The sequence below is a fragment of the Saccopteryx leptura genome, chromosome 2 (assembly GCF_036850995.1).
Source record: "Saccopteryx leptura isolate mSacLep1 chromosome 2, mSacLep1_pri_phased_curated, whole genome shotgun sequence".
NCBI lineage: Eukaryota > Metazoa > Chordata > Mammalia > Chiroptera > Emballonuridae > Saccopteryx > Saccopteryx leptura.
The window spans coordinates 381623146-381642179 of NC_089504.1; the positions used below are offsets into that span (position 1 = coordinate 381623146).

The 19034-nt window shown below is 46.7% G+C and overlaps 1 long non-coding RNA gene across 4 annotated transcripts; it reads left to right on the plus strand.

Moving 5' to 3' along the window:
- Nucleotides 1–1885: 1885 nt before the first annotated feature.
- Nucleotides 1886–11793, plus strand: LOC136392792 (uncharacterized). 4 transcript variants are annotated; one of them, XR_010748983.1, is made up of 4 exons: nucleotides 1886–2436; nucleotides 2910–2974; nucleotides 7433–7581; nucleotides 9147–11793. It is a non-coding gene; the product is annotated as an uncharacterized lncRNA (long non-coding RNA). The 4 variants fall into 4 exon arrangements; XR_010748982.1 differs by having other exon boundaries at nucleotides 7456–7581; XR_010748984.1 differs by having other exon boundaries at nucleotides 1886–2388.
- Nucleotides 11794–19034: the final 7241 nt, after the last annotated feature.

The following is a 19034-nucleotide window of genomic DNA, read 5'->3' on the forward strand; positions in this document are numbered from 1 at the left end:
ACCTACAGAACATACTTCATATGTGACCTGAGGACTGCCTGTACTGGAATTAGTTATCTGCATTAATTATATGTACCACTTTTCTCTGTATTTGTCATCTATTGCTGTACAGCAAATCACCCCTAAATTAGTGACTTAAAACAACAAACTTTTCTTATTAGCACGTCTGATTATCCTGTGTTGTTCTGGCTCAAGATTTCTCATAAGGTTGCGGTCAAGATGTCATCAAGGGCTGGAGTGTCCACTTTCAAGATCAATCCCCTTTGTGGTGGCAAATTGCTACAGGCTGTAGGCAGGAGGCTTCAGTTTCCTTCCTTCCTTCCTTCCTTCCTTCCTTCCTTCCTCCCTCCCTCCCTCCCTCCCTCCCTCCCTCCCTTCCTTCCTCCCTCCCTCCCTCCCTCCCTCCCTCCCTCCCTCCCTCCTTTCCTTCCTCCCTCCCTCCCTCCCCTCCCTTCCCTCCCTTCCCTCCCTTCCCTTCCTTGAATGAAAGTGAGAGAGAGAGAGAATCATTGATTTGTTGTTCCATTTATTGGTTGATTCTTGTATGTGCCCTGACCAGGGATCAAACCCGCAACCTTGGTGTATTTGGATGACACTCTGACCAACTAAGCTACCCAGACAGGGCCAGGAGGCCTCAGTCTCTTGCCATGTGGACCTCACCATAGACTGCTGGAGTGTCCTTAGGATGTGGTATTGGGTTCCCAAAGACTGAATGATCCAAGAGAGCAAGGCTGAAGCTGCAGTCAATGTATTTATGACTGAGCTTCATGATTCACATACCAGCATTTCCACAATATTCTTTTTTGCCTGACCAGGCGGTGGCGCAGTGGATAGAGCGTCGGACTGGGATGCGAAAGGACCCAGGTTCGAGACCCCGAGGTTGCCAGCTTGAGCATGGGCTCATCTGGTTTGAGCAAAAAGCTCACCAGCTTGGACCCAAGGTCAGTGGCTCGAGCAGGGGAGTTACTCGGTCTGCTGAAGGCCCGCGGTCATGGCACATATGAGAAAGCAATCAATGAACAACTATGGTGTTGCAACGAAAAACTGATGATTGATGCTTCTCATCTCTCTCCATTCCTGTCTGTCTGTCCCTGTCTATCCCTCTATCTGACTCTCTCTCTGTCCCTATAAAAAAAAAATTAAAAAAAAAAATTCTTTTTTGTTACACAAGTCAGTTGTATTCATTGTGGGAGATGCTACACAAGGGTCTAAATACTGTGGTGTGCTGATGCTGGCTGGGTACAGCTTGTGGCCAAAACTGAGCCTGGGGTCCACGTCAGGGAGGGTGGCAGTGTTAGAGCATTGTATCAGGCTGGGCCACTACCCAGACCCACTTTCCTTAGCTCCTGAGTGTGGACAGAGGTAACGGCCAGGCCACCTGGTCTGAGAGCAGAGCTGAAGCTTTACCTCCTCCCTCCCCTCCCTCCACGGGGGCCTCAAGTGCCTCTCTCTAGAAGAGGCAGGGTCCCTAGGCAGGGCCCCGGAAACCTACTGGCAGCACACCCACCACCTCTAGCGTACCTAGGGGCGGGGACCTGAGCCTCTCCTTCAAAGATGGAGGTGGGCCAGAGCCAACCTGACTCCACCTGGAGACACCTACACAGATATGACAATTCCACGTTCCCGGGCACTTTCCTTTGAATAGCTCTCCAATTAGACACACGCAGCAACCGGGCGTGCATCCACGAACGGACATAGACATACTCAAAATATTGCCGCAATGGGGTGCGCGGGGCGGGGCGGGGCGGGGAGTGAGTGTATCTTCTCTGACCCTAAAACTACATTTTCCAGAAGGCTGTGCTACACGCTCGTCCGGGTCGTGACGTCAAAGCAGCTTCGGTACTCCGACGCCGTCTGGGAAATGGAGTCGGCCGAGAGTGCGGCTGAGAGTCTGGGGATTAGTAGTTCCTGTCCGGCTTGTGCGGGCTCCTTTTCCCGCGGCTGCTGTCCCGCTGCCCCTTTGTGGCGGGCTCTTCATTTGTGACGGTCTGCTAGGTCGCACAGCCGTCCGACTGCCGGTCGGTTTGTCCGTCCGCCCCGGGGCCTTTCTGCCGGCCGCGCTCAGCGCCCGCGGTCCCCAGGAGGAGTGTGTGGCAGACTACCGGGGGGCCCGGCCATGGGGCGTGAACGCTGCCTGGAGTGCGGAACTCCCGCTGAACCTCCCTGGCCCCGATCGCGGCGGGGCGCAGGGCCAATGTGACCGTGCAACCGCGAGTACATGCGCGACCCCGCGGGGCTCCCCTACAGGCCGCTGTCCCTGAGCCTCCGGAGCAGGACCCACTCTCTGGGCCTGGTCTGGGGCACAGGTAGCTGGAAAACTGCCCACACCTCCGGGGACGCTGCCGAGGGGCGCCATTGAGACTCCCTGCCCCGAAACCCCAGAGAGAGGTACAGCTTCGTTCTATGTCTGTGGATTTGTATTTGAAGAGACTGAGGGTGAGTTTTTCTGTTATCAGTTCCTATACGGAAAACCCAGAAATGGGAGCTACAGGAAACACTAATGAGTCTTACCTCTGCACTGTTAAGCAAGCACACACTTACACAGAAATTCATACAGAATGATTCCATTAATATAACGTTCAAAACCTGGCGAAAAATAAAGTGTTTTTAATTTTTTCCCCATTGATTTGAGAGAGAGAGAGAGAAGCATCAACTCATCCATTTAGTTGTTCCATTTAGTTGTGCACACATTGGTGGCTTCTCCTGTGTGCCCTGACTGGGGATCAAACCTGACCTCTGCTGGTGGGGGTTGACAATCTACTGATCCACCCAGCCAGGGCCAAAATAATTATTTCAAAGCTGACAAAAAATGAGCATTTAGGTGCTGGGTAGGGTTGGGGAGTCCTCTCTGAACCACAGTTCTGAGCCCCACAAGAGCAGACGCTAATGTCTTCCTTCTCTTTTTGCAGCGTTTTCTGGATAAGAGGACATGTCCGAGGCACAGGTGACACTGAGGACTTTGCTTTCTGTGCAGGTGTGAGTCAGGGAGGGTGTGTGTATTCTCTCACTGAGAGCATTGACTGTTCTGATCTTTACACATTTATTTATTGGGGGCATAATGGTTATTTACAACCCATTTCTATGAACTCCTTTTTAAAATTTTATTTATTGATTTTTTATTTATTTTTTTGTATTTTTCTGAAGCTAGAAACGGAGAGACAGTCCGACAGACTCCCGCATGCGCCCGACCGAGATCCACCCGGTACGCCCACCAGGGGGCGACGCTCTGTCCCTCCGGGGCGTCGCTCTGCCGCGACCAGAGCCACTCCAGCGCCTGGGGCAGAGGCCAAGGAGCCATCCCCAGCGCCCGGGCCATCTTTGCTCCAGTGGAGCCTTGGCTGCGGGAGGGGAAGAGAGAGACAGAGAGGAAGAGGGGGAGGGGTGGAGAAGCAGATGGGCGCTTCTCCTGTGTGCCCTGGCCGGGAATCGAACCCGGGACTTCTGCACGCCAGGCCGACGCTCTACCACTGAGCCAACCAGCCAGGGCCTATTGATTTATTTTAGAGAGAGAGGAAGGAGAGAGAAAGAGAAAGAAACATCAATTTGTTGTTTCACTATTAATGCATTAATTGATTCATTCTTGTTTGTGCCCTGACTGAGGATTGAAACCCCAACCATGGTCTATCAGGACAATGCTAACCAGCTGAGCTACCTGGCCAGGGCTGAATTCTTTTTTTTTTTTTAAAGTAATTAAATTTTTTGCAGAAGTAATACATGCACAGAATTCAATTTCAAACATAAAAACAGTGAATAGAAAAATTCAAGTGTCCTATTTCTGCCCCTAAATACCCAGTTTCCTCTCCAGACCAGTCCTTGTTCATTCTTTCAGTGATGATTGTACACACGCAACCATGAGATTATATCCTTTGTCCAGTTCTTTTTAACCCAGGTATTGGAATGCTAACACACAAGTTACTGCTTTGCTTTTTTTTTTTATTGTGTTAAGATATATATATATATATATATATATATATGTATATGTATATGTATATGTATATATATATTATAAAATTTGCCATTTTCACTAATTTTTAGTATACAATCCAGTGACATTAATTACATTGACAATATTTTGCAACCATCACTATCTATACAGTTATCATCATCCCGAACAGAAACTCTGCACAAGTTAAAAATTACTCTGTTTTTTACATGTAATATATGTTGTAGCATATATCAAAACTTTATTCCTTTCTATAGTGAATAATTTTTCATTGTATACATAGGCCACATTTTATTTATTCGGTCATCTGTTAATGGACACTTGGTTTGTTTTTACTTTTTAGCTACTGTGAATAATTCTGTTATGAATGGTAGTGTACAAGTATCTGTTTGAGTCCCTGTTTTCTATTCTTTTGGTTATATATACCTAGAAGTGGGATTGTTGGGTTATGTCTTTACCTTTTTTTCATATATAGTATGTTTTATTCTTGGTAGCCATGATTAGTGTTCTTCAGATAAGACCATAATCAAGTATTGGGAAAAATATGTATTCAACAATATATTTTTCATTACATTATCCAATTACTGAAAGTTTCTGTTATTTCATTCCTTTTTCTGAAAGTAAAAAATCAGTACACAATATATCATTTCAGTCAGCCTCCCTGTGAGATCTTTCCAAAGGACTTTACTTTTTTCCTCAAGTACATGATTAAAAGAGGCCCTTTGTCTTTAATATATTTAAAGCGTTTAACACTAAAAACCTTACATGCAGTCCTTTAATTATTAATGTGTAAAGGGAAACGGTCCATTCTGAAATTTCTACATAAGTTATTAGCTGTACCTTTAAAAACGACTTTGTATTTTAGATACCGAATTTCCAAGAGGAACTGATCATAAGACTTAGTAGGATATGGATAAATGAATTGCTTAGTCATAAAGATTCTTAATTTGTCATCATGTTGGACTTACATATTTAACCCAGAAGCAAAGAATCAATTTGCAGCCAAACCAATGACACTATAAGTCTCTATTTAAATCTTTTTTTTTTTTTTTTTTGGTATTTTTCCGAAGCTGGAAACGGGGAGGCAGTCAGACAGACTCCCGCATGCGCCCGACCGGGATCCACCCGGCATGCCCACCAGGGGGTGATGCTTTGCCCATCTTGGGGCATCGCTCTGCCGCAATCAGAGCCATTCTAGCGCCTAAGGCAGAAGCCACAGAGCCATCCTCAGCGCCCGGGCAAACGTTGCTCCAGTGGAGCCTTGGCTGCGGGAGGGAAAGAGAGAGACAGAGAGGAAGGAGAGGGGGAGGGGTGGAGAAGCAGATGGGCGCTTCTCCTGTGTGCCCTGGCCGGGAATCGAACCCCGGACTCCTGCACGCCAGGCCGATGCTCTACCACTGAGCAAACCGGCCAGGGCCCCTATTTAAATCTTTAAATCAATTTATTACATCCAAAGCCTGTTGCTCACATAGGTAGGAATTTTAAATAAAGAACAATTTATTATTTTGTTGATTTATATTGCATACTTATCCTTTCCTGACTTCTCTTGTTCTCTTTTTTTTAATTTATTGATCTTAGAGAGGAAAGGAGCAAGAGAGGCAGAAACATCAGTCGGTTCTTATATGTGCCCTGAGTGTGGATCAAACCCACAATCTTTGCATATCAGGTTGATTCTTTAACCCAGTGGTAGTCAACCTGGTCCCTACCGCCCACTAGTGGGCATTCCAGCTTTCATGGTGGGCGGTAGCAGAGCAACCAAAGTATAAATAAAAAGATATATTTAACTATAGTAAGTTGTTTTATAAAGATTTATTCTGCCAAACTTAGCGAAAATTCGACATAAAGTACTTGGTAAGTGATTATTATTATTATATGCTTTAACTTGCTGTAACTCTACTTTATAAATTTTATAAAGTAAAGTTACTTCCCTACTTTATAAATCACCATTACTGTGGAACTGGTGGGCAGTTAGAAAATTTTACTACTGCCTGGCTAGGTGGTGGTGCAGTGGATAGAGCGTCAGACTGGGATGCGGAGGACCCAGGTTCGAGACCCGAGGTCGCCAGCTTGAGCGCGGGCTCATCTGGTTTGAGCAAAAAACTCACCAGCTTGGACCCAAGGTCGCTGGCTTGAGCAGGGGGTTACTTGGTCTGCTGAAGGCCTGCGGTCAAGGCATATATGAGAAAGCAATCAATGAACAACTAAGGTGTTGCAACGAGAAACTGATGATTGATGCTTCTCATCTCTCTCCGTTCCTGTCTGTCTGTCCCTATCTATCCCTCTCTCTGACTCTCTCTCTGTCCCTGTAAAAATAAATAAATAAATTAATTAATTAATTAATTTAAAAAAAAGAAAGAAAATTTTACTACTAACAGATACAAAAGTGAATGGTAGGGCCCTGGCCGGTTGGCTCAGCGGTAGAGCGTCGGCCTAGCGTGCGGAGGACCCGGGTTCGATTCCTGGCCAGGGCACACAGGAGAAGCGCCCATTTGCTTCTCCACCCCTCCGCCGCGCTTTCCTCTCTGTCTCTCTCTTCCCCTCCTGCAGCCAAGGCTCCATTGGAGCAAAGATGGCCCGGGCGCTGGGGATGGCTCCTTGGCCTCTGCCCCAGGCGCTAGAGTGGCTCTGGTCGCAACATGGCGACGCCCAGGATGGGCAGAGCATCGCCCCCTGGTGGGCAGAGCGTCGCCCCATGGTGGGCGTGCCGGGTGGATCCCGGTCGGGCACATGCGGGAGTCTGTCTGACTGTCTCTCCCCATTTCCAGCTTCAGAAAAATGAAAAAAAAAAAAAATGAATGGTAGGTATAAAAAGGTTGACTACCCCTGCTCTAACCAAACAAGCTATTCGGCCAAAACTTGACTTCTCTTATTCTTATTAATTAAAATTATTAAACTCTTAGTAATAGGTGCTTGTAGCTTTTTACTGTTGAAAATCAAATCATAAAATTTTTTTATTTTTTTATTTTTCTGAAGCTGGAAACGGGAAGAGACTGTCAGACAGACTCCCGCATGCGCCCGACCAGGATCCACCCGGCACGCCCACCAGGGGGCGACGCTCTGCCCACCAGGGGGTGATGCTCTGCCCCTCCGGGGCGTCACTCTGTTGCGACCAGAGCCACTCTAGCGCCTGGGGCAGAGGCCAAGGAGCCATCCCCAGCTCCCGGGCCATCTTTTGCTCCAATGGAGCCTCGCTGCAGGAGGGGAAGAGAGAGACAGAGAGGAAGGAGAGGGGGAGGGGTGGAGAAGCAGATGGGCGCTTCTCCTGTGTGCCCTGGCCGGGAATCGAACCCGGGACTTCTGCACGCCAGGCCGACACTCTACCACTGAGCCAACCTGCCAGGGCCTAGTGTCTTGTTCTTGCTTGAACAAGACTGTCACTAGTGTTTTGTGTTCAGCTCAATATAGGTTACTGGTTTCTTTGCATCTACCTTCCTCTGCCTGTGTGATGCTATGCTCTAACATGCTGTATGTGGCGTTCCTACTGCCTAGGTCTGTTGTGTGTAATGCCTCAGGTCCCACTGACATTCCAGGATGTGGCTGTGGAGTTTACCCAGGAGGAGTGAGAGCACCTGCATGCCGCTCAGAGGCCCTGTACCGGGAGATGATGCTGGAGAACTACAAGAGCCTGGCCTCTCTGGGTAAGGGCCACCATCTGCACTATGCTGGGGGTTGGGCGTGCCAGGCAGCATTCTGGTATGAACAGGGACACAGGAGTTGTCTGCCCAGATTGCCTGCTTAGCTGATGGGAAGAAGGAGGAAAAGTTAAATAATTTAACTGGCAAGTAATTATTTTTATGTTAGACAGCTATGTTATAGTAAAAATATGCATGATTTTAATTTTTTTTTTTTTGTATTTTTCTGAAGCTGGAAACGGGGAGAGACAGTCAGACAGACTCCCACATGCGCCAGACCAGGATCTACCCGGCACGCCCACCAGGGGCGATGCTCTGCCCACCAGGGGGTGATGCTCTGCCCCTCCGGGGCGTCGCTCTGCCGCGACCAGAGCCACTCTAGCGCCTGGGGCAGAGGCCAAGGAGCCATCCCCAGCGCCCAGGCCATCTTTGCTCCAATGGAGCCTTGGCTGTGGGGCGGGGGGGGAGAGACAGAGAGGAAGTGGGGGTGGAGAAGCAAATGGGCGCTTCTCCTATGTGCCCTGGCTGGGAATCGAACCCGGGTCCCCCGCATGCCAGGCCGATGCTCTACCATGCATGATTTTAAAAGATGCAACTGGGGAGAATTTTTAGACTTGCAGAGGCATAATGGGCTGGCGATCCTTGGAGGCCTGTGTGCACCTTCTCTGCTGACAGAGGTTGGAGAATTTGAGGGTCAGCTTCTCTATCCAAATTTTGAATCCTAAGGCCCTAGGGCCTCTGATCCATGGAACCATATTTTGATGTTTGGAGGACATGAACTTGGGGTGTTTCTGCTAGGCGAGCCTACTGGGGATATCCTCATGACCAGACACCACCTGCTAAACTCACATTGTGATTCCCTATTCCCTGCCACATTCAACCTTGGAGAGACTTCCCATAATCATCCTCTAGTTCACTCAGCTCCTACTCCCTGTCTCACGTACCCCCTCACCTGTGTCAGATTCTGCATGCAACCTTTTTGCCCATTATTTGCTAACTCAGTGACTCTTAGTCTATTTAACAGTGACTGTGGGTTGCCTCAGATAGCAGGAGGGGAATGGGTGGAATGGGGGCATTGTTAGAGAGCCGGTGAATTGGTGTTTTGGGGAAGTTAACTGTGGCAACTTATAAGATGGACACACAGGGAAAAGAGGTTGTGGGCTGAGAGATTGGTGGTGACATTTCACAGTGACCCAGGCATATGGTTACTCCACTTTATACCTGTATTTCCCCCACTGCTTACTATTATAATAACTCACCTTATCTCCACCCCCTTGGCCATTCTTAGGGTCATGGTTTTTACTCTTCATTCATCCCAGAAGGGACCTCCTCCTCCTTTGCTTTACTTATCAACACCCCTATAACCATTTCCCAGTTCCCTTTCATTTCTGTCTTGTTTCTGTGCACAGTGCCTCTTGGCTTACATAACATATTTTAAATCGATCTAAGCCTCATACTTCAGTATAGGTAATCAAAGAATAAAAGTAATAGAAACATATGTGGTTTTGACTAGTTCACATTATCTATCTCTCTAAATGGTCATATATCCTCCATTTTTTTATATCTTTCAGACCAAGAGACTGGATCTAAAACTGAAGAGTCAAATCTAAAGCAAGTAATTGTTAAAGAATTTTCCCAGGGCACAATAATCAACAAAGGTAAATAGAATGGAGTCTGTTACTCTACCAGAAAAGTTCCAGAACCTCTAGGGCAGATGGCACTTGCCCATAAAAGAAGCCTGACTCTGGAGAACATTCATGAAAATAATGAATTTGAGGAAGAGTTTAGACCGCAACCAAACTTTGTTACTCAAAACAAAATCTCTTTGGGGAAAATAGTGTATGAAGATGACAACAATGACAGCAGCTTTTTACATAACCTTGATATAATTAACCATCAAGAAACCTTATACAGCCTGACCAGGCAGTGGCGCAGTGGATAGAGCGTTGGACTGGGATGCCGAGGACCCAGGGTCGAGACCCCAAGGTCACCAGCTTGAGCGCGGGCTCATCTGGTTTGAGCAAAAAAAGCTCACCAGCTTAGACCCAAGGTTGCTGGCTCGAGCAAGGGGTTACTCGGTCTGCTGAAGGCCCGCAGTCAAGGCACATATGAGAGGACAATCAATGAACAACTAAGGTGTTGCAATGCGCAACGAAAAACTAATGATTGATGCTTCTCATCTCTCCGTTCCTGTCTGTCTGTCCCTGTTTATCCCTCTCTCTGACTTTCTCTCTGTCTCTGAAAAAAAAAAAAAGAATTAAAAAAAACTCAGAAACCTATACAAGTGCCCGACCAGGCAGTGGTACAGTGGATAGAGTGTCAGACTGGGATACCTAGGACCCAGGTTCAAGACCCTGAGGTCAACAGCTTGAGCACAGGCTCATCTGGTTTGAGCAAAAGCTCACCAGCTTGGACCCAAGGTTAGTGGCTCGAGCAAGGGGTTACTTGGTTTGCTGAAGGCCCATGGTCAAGGCACATATGAGAAAGCAATCAATGAACAACTAAGGTGTCGCAATGAAAAACTAATGATTGATGCTTCTCATCTCTCTCCATTCCTGTCTGTCTGTCCTTATCTATCCCACTCTCTGACTCTCTTTCTGTCTCTGTAAAAGAAATAAAAAAGAAACCTACAGGCCCTGGCCAGTTGGCTCAGTGGTAGAGCGTCGGCCTGGTGTGCAGGAATCCTGGGTTCGATTCCCAGCCAGGGCACACAGGAGAAGCACCCATCTGCTTCTCCACCCCTCCCCCTCTCCTGCCTCTCTGTCTCTCTCTTCCCCTGCAGCAGCCAAGGCTCCACTGGAGCAAAGTTGGCCCGGGCGCTGAGGAAGGCTCCATGGCCTCTGCCTCAAGCGCTAGAATGGCTCTGGTTGCAACAGAGCGACGCCTCAGATGGGCAGAGCATCGCCCCCTGGTGGGCATGCCAGGTGGATCCTGGTCGGGCGCATGCGGGAGTCTGTCTGACTGCCTCCCATTTCCAACTTCAGAAAAATACAAAAAACAAAAAAGCACACACACTTGTATGTGTGTACAAAAAAAAGAAACCTACACAAGTGAAGAATTCTACATATAAGATAAATGTGGCAAATACTTTAGCTGTGGTTTAGATCTCACCCAGCACCAGGATACTCATCCTTGAGTTAATCCATATGTTATCAGATGTCAGAAGGTGGGTGCTAGGGACAAAGCCCTTCAAATGCAAAAATTGTAGGAAATCTTTCAGCAGGGGAACACACCTACCTCATACAGCATGAAAGATGCCACATAGGAGAGTGACCGTAAGAATGTAATATATGTGGGAAGTCATTCAGCTGGGACTCATCCCTTATTCTACATCAGAGAACTCATACTGGAGAAAAACACTATGAGTATAGTCAGTGTGGGAAAGCCTTCAGCCAAAGTACGTGCCTCATGCAGCATCAGAGGATTCACACAGGAGAGAAACCTTGTGAATGTAACCAGAGTGGGAAGGCCTTTAGCCAAAGCTCACATCTTCCTATGCATCAGAAAACTCATACTGGGGAGAAACCCTATGAATGTAATCAATGTGGCAAAGCCTTTATTCAGAGCATTCAACTTACCCTGCATCTAAGAACTAATTCTGGAGAGAAACCTTATGAATGTACTGAATGTGGTAAAACCTATACTCATAGCTCATCACTGATGCAACATAAGAGAATTCATATTGGAGAAAAACCCTTTGAATATAAAGAATGTGGGAAGGCCTTTACCCAAAGCATCCAGTTTACTTTACATCTGAGAACACATACTGGAGAGAAACTCTATGAATGTACTGAATGTAGCAAAGCCTATAAGGTCATCCCTTATTTAACATAAGAGGATCCATACTAAGAGAAAACCTTTGAATGTAATGATTGTGGGAAAGCTTTCTGATGGAATGCACACCTTACTCAACATCAGAGTATTCATACTGGAGAGAAACCTTATAAATGCAAAAAAATGTGATAAATCTTTCAGCAGAAGCACACACCTAAATCAACACCAGAGAACTCATGCTGAAGAAAAACCCTGCCTGACCAGGCAGTGGCACAGTGAAATTCAGACTGGAGAGAAATTCAACAAATGTACTTAATGTGGCAAATATTCCAGCAGAAAAGTAGGCATTCCTCAACATCAATAAATTAGTAAAGAAAACCTATAAATATAATTGTAAGAAATACTTTATCGGTAGCATATCATGAAGTCAATAAGTACATTATAAAGAAAATTAAGGCCTGCCTGACCGGGTGGTGGTGCAGTGGATAGAGTATTGGACTGGGATGCGGGAAGACCCAGGTTCGAGACCCCGAGGTCTCCAGCTTGAGCGCGGGCTCATCTGGTTTGAGCAAAAGCTCACCAGATTGAGCCCAGGGTCGCTGGCTCAAGCAAGGGGTTACTCGGTCTGTTGTAGCCTCCCGGTCAAGGTACATATGAGAAAGCAATCAATGAACAACTAAGGTGTAACAACAAATAATTTATACTTCTCACCTCTCTCCCTTTCCTGTCTGTCTGTCCCTATCTGTCCCTCTCTCTGTCTCTCTCTGTCCTTGTCACAAAAAAAAAAATAAAAAAAGAAAATCAAGAAAGTAAAAAAAGTGTGAAATGCTTTAGTGTAATATAATTTCATACTAAAAATTAAAAAGCAGAGGAACTTTATAAGATTAATGCTATACAATAATACCTTTAAAAAATTTTTTTAGGCCCTGGCCGGTTGGCTCAATGGTAGAGCGTCGGCCTGGCGTGCAGAAGTCCCGGGTTCGATTCCCGGCCAGGGCACACAGGAGAAGCGCCCATCTGCTTCTCCACCCCTCCCCTTCTCTTTCCTCTCTGTCTCTCTCTTCCCCTCCTGCAGCCAAGGCTCCATTGGAGCAAAGATGGCCCGGATGCTGGGGATGGCTCCTTGGCCTCTGCCCCAGGCGCTAGAGTGGCTCTGGTTGCAACAGAGCGACGACCCGGAGGGGCAGAGCATTGCCCCCTGGTGGGCAGAGTGTCGCCCCCTGGTGGGCGTGCCGGGTGGATCCCGGTCGGGCGCATGCGGGAGTCTGTCTGACTGTCTCTCCCCGTTTCCAGCTTCAGAAAATTACAAAAAAAATTAAAAAAAATTTTTTTAATTTATTTTAGAGAGGAGAGAGAGAGATTGACAAACGGGGGAGGAGCAGGAAGCTTCAACTCCCATACGTGCCTTGACCAGGCAAATCCAGGGTTTTGAACCAGCAACCTCAGCACTCCAGGCCAAACGCTTTATCCACTGCCACCACAGGTCAGGCAATAATACTTTTTAATAATATACTTTTAAACCATGAAGTCATACATGAAAGTTAAATTTTTTTATACATCATGTTGAGTTTCTAGAAAATGTGTAGAAATAATGTTTCTTGAATGTATAAATGATATTATATATGAGGAAGTGAGGCTTACACTTCAAATCTGGTGCCTCTCTTTATATAGGCATAGCTTTAAATACTGTAGATCAGGGGTCAGCAAACTGTGGCCCATGGGCCAAAGCCAGTCGGTACCTGTTTTTTGTAAATTAAGTTTTGTTGGAACATTGTCACAATTATTTATTTATTGTCAGTGGCTGCTTTTACTCTACAGAGTTGGATAGTTGCGACAGAGACTGTACAACTTCATTTTTTAAAGATTTTATTAATTTTTAGAGAGAGGATAGATAGAAAGATAGGGGAGAGGAGTGGAAAGCAGCTCATAGTTGCTTCCTGGTACGTGCCCTGATCTGACGAGCCTGGGGTTTCAAACTGGCAACCTCAGCATACCAGGTTGACGCTTTATCCACTGGGCCACCACAGCCCAGGCTGTACAACCTCTTATAGCCTCCTGGGACTTCTGTAACAGATTACCACAGATAGGTGGCTCAAACAATAGACAACTTATTGCCTCATAGTTCTGGACACTGGAAGACTGAGATCAAGGTACTGGAAGGTTTGGTTTCTCCTTGACATGCAGATGGTCATTTTCTCATATGTCCTCACATGGTCTTCTGTACACATCCTTGGTGTCTCTTCCTCTTCTTTTTTTTTTTTGTATTTTTCTGAAGCTGGAAACGGGGAGAGATAGACAGACTCCCGCATGCACCCGACCGGGATCCACCCGGCACGCCCACCAGGGGGTGATGCTCTGCCCATTCGGGGCATTGCTCTGTTGCGACCAGAGCCACTCTAGCGCCTGAAGCAGAGGCCACGGAGCCATCCCCAGCGCCCGGGCCATCCTTGCTCCAATGGATCCTCAGCTATGGGAGGGGAAGAGAGAGACAGAGAGGAAGGAGAGGGGGAGGGGTGGAGAAGCAGATGGGCGCTTCTCCTGTGTGCCCTGGCCGGGAATCGAACCTGGGACTTCTGCACGCCAGGCCGACGCTCTACCACTGAGCCAACCGGCCAGGGCCTCTTCCTCTTCTTATAAGACACCAGTCCTATTGGATTCGGGCCCCATTCTTATGACCTCATTTAACTTTAATTAACTCTTTAAAGGCCTTATCTTTAAATATAGTCACACTGGGCTTGACCAGGTGGTGGCACAGTGGATAGAGCGTCGGACTGGGATGCAGAGGACCCAGGTTCAAGACCCTGAGGTCGCCAGCTTGAGTGCGGGCTCATCTAGTTTGAGCAAGGCTCACCAGCTTGAGCCCAAGGTCACTGGCTCCAGCAAGGGGTTACTCAGTCTGCTGAAGGCCCGTGGTCAAGGCACGTATGAGAAAGCAATCAATGAACAACTAAGGTGTTGCAACGCGCAATGAAAAACTAATGATTGATGCTTCTCATCTCTCTTTGTTCCTGTCTATCTGTCCTTGTCTATCCCTCTCTCTGACTCTATCTCTGTAAAAAATAAATAAATATAGTCACACTGGGGTTTAGGCTTTATTTTCATCTGCTCAGGCTACTATAACAAATATACCATAGACTGGGAGGCTCAGAAACTACAGATACTTATTTCTCACTGTTTTGGAGGCTGGGAAGTTCAAGATCAAAGTGTTGGCAGATTCAGTGTCTGATGAAGGCCCATTTCCAGGTAGGTTCACAGAAGGTCATTGTTTTGCTGTGTTCTTATATGGTAGAAACAGGAATTTCTTTGGAGCCTTTTTTATAAAAGCACTAATCCTATTCATGAGGGCTCTACCTTCATAACCTAGTCACTCCCCAAACACCCCCCCCCCATAGCATCACCTTGGAGATTAGGATGTGAACATATGAATTTAGGGTGACACATTCAGAATAGCAGCCTCCAACGTAGGTGAAGGAAATGTTTAACTCATGTTCTTTTTTTTTTTTTTTTTTTTTTACAGAGGCAGAGATAGACAGGGACAGACAGGAACGGAGAGAGATGAGAAGCATCAATCATCAGTTTCTCGTTGCGCGTTGCGACTTCTTAGTTGTTCATTGATTGCTTTCTCACATGTGCCTTGACCACGGGCCTTCAGCAGACCAAGTAACCCCCTGCTGGAGCCAGCGACCTTGGGTCCAAGCTGGTGAGCTCTTTGCTCAAGCCAGATGAGCCCGCGCTCAAGCTGGCGACCTCGGGGTCTCGAACCTGGGTGCTTCCACATCCCAGTCCGACGCTCTATCCACTGCATCACCACCTGGTCAGGCCAACTCATGTTCTTTTCTTCAACTAATTCCCAATCCCCTTCATTCGGGTTCCTTCGACCAGGGACTACAATGAGAAATAACTAACTTGTTTACCAATCTCCCAGCCCCCTTTGTCTGGTCATCTGGGTTTTTGTTTTTCCGACCATTCCCCAACCCCCTTACCTAGTTAATGATATCCCCATCTCTCCTTTCCACCTTGGTGCGGCCATTTAAACTAGCCAATTGAGAAAAAATAAGACTGTATGGTCAACACTCCAGCCAATGGAGTAAGACCCAGCATCCTAGGGCCTGCATTAGGGATAAAACAGAATTTGCCCTCTGCTCACCTGGATGGCTTTCAATAGCAGCAGCACGCCCTTCTGCAGAAGTTATTAAAGTTGCCTTGCTGAGGTATTTTGTCTCCACGAGTCTTGCGTAATTCCACCTCTAACAGTAGGGATTTGGGGTAACACATAGTCCGTAACAAGCCTGTAAAGCAGGGGTCCCCAAACTTTTTTCACAGGGGGCCAGTTCACTGTCCCTCAGACCGTTGGAGGGCCAGACTATAAAAAAAACTATGAACAAATCCCTATGCACACTGTACATATCTTATTTTAAAGTAAAAAAACAAAACGGGAACAAATACAATATTTAAAATAAAGAACAAGTAAATTTAAATCAACAAACTGACCAGTATTTCAATGGGAACTATGCTCCTCTCACTGACCACCAATGAAATAGGTGCCCCTTCCGAAGTGCGGCGGGGGCCAGATAAATGGCCTCAGGGGGCCGCATGCAGCCCGCTGGCCGTAGTTTGGGGACCCCGGCTGTAAAGCCTAAAATAGCATCTAGTCCAGGGGTCTCAAACTCAACTCAGCATGTGGGCCGCAGAGCAAGATCACAGCCGTTTGTCGGGCCGCACTAGGTCTACAAAAGGCAACTGTTACGCAACACTTTTCTCACTGCAGTTGAAAACAAAAAAAAATCAGTACAAGCACAATCATACATGCAGTTTACTCAGTGTCACAAAACGACCAGAAACTGTAGTTCGCATCACAACTGCTATTAACTAAGCTAATATCTAGCTAGGATGCTAGAGAAATGAAAAATACAAGTAGGCCCCTAGGCTTACTTAATTTTATCCAAAATATTTTGAACTTCGTGGATTAGTCTGTGGGCCGCACAAAATTGTTCGGCGGGCCGCGAGTTTCAGACCCCTGATCTAGTCCTTCACAGAAGTTTCCTGAACCTTGTGGGTGTAGATAATCAACTATAATTATGTCAACATTTTACATATACAGATTTCTAAAATATATATAATTTAAATTAGAGCTACGTAGTAGTAAAGCATTGTATAATTGTTGGATTATTTTTTTAAAGATTTTACTTACTGATTTTACAGAGAGGAGGGGGGTTAGTTAGCTTCACGTTAGTTGTTCATTGGTTGCTTGTCATATGTGCCTTGACTGGACAAGCCCAGGGTTTCAAACTGGCGACCTCAGTATTCCAGGTCGACCCTCCATGTACCCTGTGCCATCACAGGTCAGGCTAATTGTTGAATTATTTTACAAAAATTAGATAAGGAGCCTGACCTGTGGTGGCACAGTGGATAAAGTGTCGATCTGGAATGCTGAGGTCGCCGGTTCAAAACCCTGGGATTACCTGGTCAAGGCACATATGGGAGTTGATACTTCCTGCTCCTCCCCCCTTCTCTCTCTCTCTCTCTCTCTCTCTCCTCCTTCTCTCCTCTCTAAAATGAATAAATAAATAAAAAAGTCTTTAAAAAAAAAGGCAGAAACTAAAAAAATAATTAAAAAAAATTAGATAAGGAATAATGTTTTCTGGAAATAGAAGGTAGAACTGTTTTTGTTTTTTGTTTGTTTTGAAAATTCTATGCCTGAGCTGTGGTGGTGCAGGGGATAAAACATCGACCTGGAACACTGAGGTTGCCGGTTCGAAACCCTGCACTTGTCTGGTCAAGGCACATATGGGAGATGATGCTTCCTGCTCCTTCCTTCCTTCCTTCCTTCCTTCCTTCCTTCCTTCCTTCCTTCCTTCCTTCCTTCCTTCCTTCCTTCCTTCCTTCCTTCCTTCCTTCCTTCCCTCCCTCCCTCCCTCCCTCCCTCCCTCCCTCCCTCCCTCCCTCCCTCCCTCCCTCCCTCCCTCCCTCCCTCCCTCCTTCCTTCCTTCCTTCCTTCCTCTTCTTTCTTTCTTTCTTTCTTTCTCTCTCTCTCTCTCTCTTTTTCTCTCTCTCTCTCACTTTCTCCTCTCTAAAATGAATAAATAAAATAAATTTTAAAAAAAGAAAGAAAACTCTAGCCTGACCAGGGACCAAACCTGCAATATCCTTATCTGGACAATGTTCAAACCAACTGAGCTACCCATACAGGGCAAAATATTCTTTTTTTTTTTTTTTTTTTGTATTTTTCTGAAGCTGGAAATGGGGAGAGACAGTCAGACAGACTCCCGCATGCGCCCTACCGGGATCCACCCGGCATGCCCACCAGGGGCGACGCTTTGCCCACCAGGGGGTGATGCTCTGCCCCTCCGGGGTGTCGCTCTGCAGCAACCAGAGCCACTCTAGCGCCTGGGGCAGAAGCCAAGGAGCCATCCCCAGCGCCCGGGCCATCTTTGCTCCAATGGAGCCTTGGCTGCGGGAAGGGAAGAGAGAGACAGAGAGGAAGGAGGGGGGGGGTGGAGAAGCAAATGGGCGCTTCTCCTATGTACCCTGGCCTGGAATCGAACCCGGGTCCCCCGCATGCCAGGCCAACGCTCTACCGCTGAACCAACTGGCCAGGGCCTTTTTCTTTCTTTCTTTTTTTTTTTTTACAGAGACAGAGTCAGACAGACAGGAACGGAGAGAGATGAGAAGCATCAATCATCAGTTTTTCATTGCGACACCTTAGTTGTTTATTGATTGCTTTATCATATGTGCCTTGACTGTGGGCCTTCAGCAGACCGAGTAACCCCTTGCTTGAGCCAGCGACCTTGGGCTCAAGCTGGTAAACTCTGCTCAAACCAGATGAGCCTGCGCTCAAGCTGGCGACCTTGGGGTCTCGAACCTGGTTCCTCCGCATCCCAGTGCGACGCTCTATCCACTGTGCCACCACCTGGTCCGGCCAAAATATTCTTGATTAAATATCTTTCACACATCCAGAATTCTATAGTCAGTAGAATGCAATAACTGCATCTTCTCACCTACTCCCTTATGTTAGCCTGAACACATTTCTGTAGGTACAGTCTTGTTACTTTTCAGGACACATGAGTGTACAAATCACTAAACATAGAACCCCTGGGATTGTGCTGATTTACATTCAGATGACAACCAGATCTCTGTGAGACCCATAATGACATACAAATGTGCACAGGGGCACAGATAAACAAAGACACACATACTGATGAGCACTGTGGGTATACACACACGGAATGATGTACAGAGGAATATATACAGCACACACAAAGTCACAACTAGACCCAAAGTCCCACAAACTTACAGAGGTGCATACCCACCCAGTCACAAACCAAACCAGAATTGTAAGCGAACAACCACACGCAACAGAGGTTTACAGATTTACATGTAAAGGCATATACACACTGCCTCAAAGAACACACCCAGGCACCAGATATAGTTGATCCTATAAGCCATCTACAATCACACATAAAAGAGCATACAGAGGGGCACATGCACAAATATACAGTCATTTATTCAGACTGTGGCAGCATAGTGGGACACACACACATACACATGAGCACATATTATAGACTCAGCCCAGACCTGTAAGTCAAAAGCTATACGCCACCACACACAGAATCACACCAGGCTCACAAGTGAGTACACAGGTGCACACAAGGTACTCTCCCATGTACAGGCACCTGCACACATCC